This window comes from Dipodomys spectabilis, unplaced genomic scaffold (genome assembly GCF_019054845.1).
Source record: "Dipodomys spectabilis isolate Male_0828 unplaced genomic scaffold, ASM1905484v1 ptg000076l, whole genome shotgun sequence".
Taxonomy (NCBI): domain Eukaryota; kingdom Metazoa; phylum Chordata; class Mammalia; order Rodentia; family Heteromyidae; genus Dipodomys; species Dipodomys spectabilis.
In genome coordinates this window covers 6,774,571-6,775,573 of record NW_024870753.1, presented here as the reverse complement: position 1 = coordinate 6,775,573, position 1,003 = coordinate 6,774,571, and the positions used below count along the sequence as shown (strand labels likewise).

General features: G+C 47.6%; 1 pseudogene; it reads left to right on the top strand.

The window, feature by feature from the left end:
- Positions 1-511: 511 nt before the first annotated feature.
- Positions 512-602, top strand: LOC122110433 (annotated as a pseudogene).
- Positions 603-1,003: the final 401 nt, after the last annotated feature.

Here is a 1,003-nt window from a genome sequence, read left to right as displayed (position 1 = left end):
ATGATGATAATTTACGGAATGTATCACAGGGTACTTCCTGGCCTATGTGGGAGGAGCTGGGGAAGTGAGGACCAGAAGAGCAGTAAAAAAACTTGAAAAGGAGTCAGCTGTAGAAAGTCAAGCATGTGAGTTTCTGGCAGGAACCTGTGGTTGGAAAGCTCTGGAAGGCCTGTGTGGCCACCAGCTCCATGAGTGTACCAACTGAGCACCCCATGGTAGGCCTGGGGCACCTGGTGGGACACAAGGCCAGCAAGGAGGAAGTTTCTAGATGATGAGCAGAGCAAAGCAAGGATAAGCTCATGAACACGTCTGTCACTGCGTCCAGCCGCAGAGAGTCATCCTGGATGCTTCATTCCTGCCTTCCAGAGACTTTCCAACTCCTCCTTCGGGCAACTCTCACCTGAAACCACTCAAGAAAGGGAGATTCTGGGAAGGCGCGCATTCTCCTCCTTAGCACAATTAAACGTAAACCTGGGCTGGATCTTGGAGTGACTGAGAGAAAATCTACTGGATCCTTTGAGGTTCAAAAGTGTTTTCTTGTTATGTGTGAGAGGTGTCGCTCTCAAACCTTGTTCCCAAGTCAGCATGTTTCCTGTCTGATGTGTGTGTGTGTGTGTGTGCAGAATTAATTTTGTATTTAGCCATTAGATGATGCATTTATGCTTATATTTAAACTTAATAGCAAGAGTGGTAAGAGCAAATGTCTGGTTTGTCTTGGGGGAGAAAGTCCCACTAATTTTCCAATGACAACAGAGAGTTACTCATACAAATGTCAGTGAAATCCCAGCAATGCTTCTAGGAGGGGGCAGCCTCCTTGTAGCCCAGTGTTCACTTTCCCCGTCCTGTGCTCACACACAAAAGCAAGCCTCTTTGCCCCAGAGGCCTCCTTCCTTTCCGAAAGTCCTCACCCACCCCAGCTAACAGTCTCATTTCACTCTTAATTTCTAATACTCATCTGTGTCCTGCTCAGAGGGTCACAGGGTCAGTGAAACAATTGCTTAGG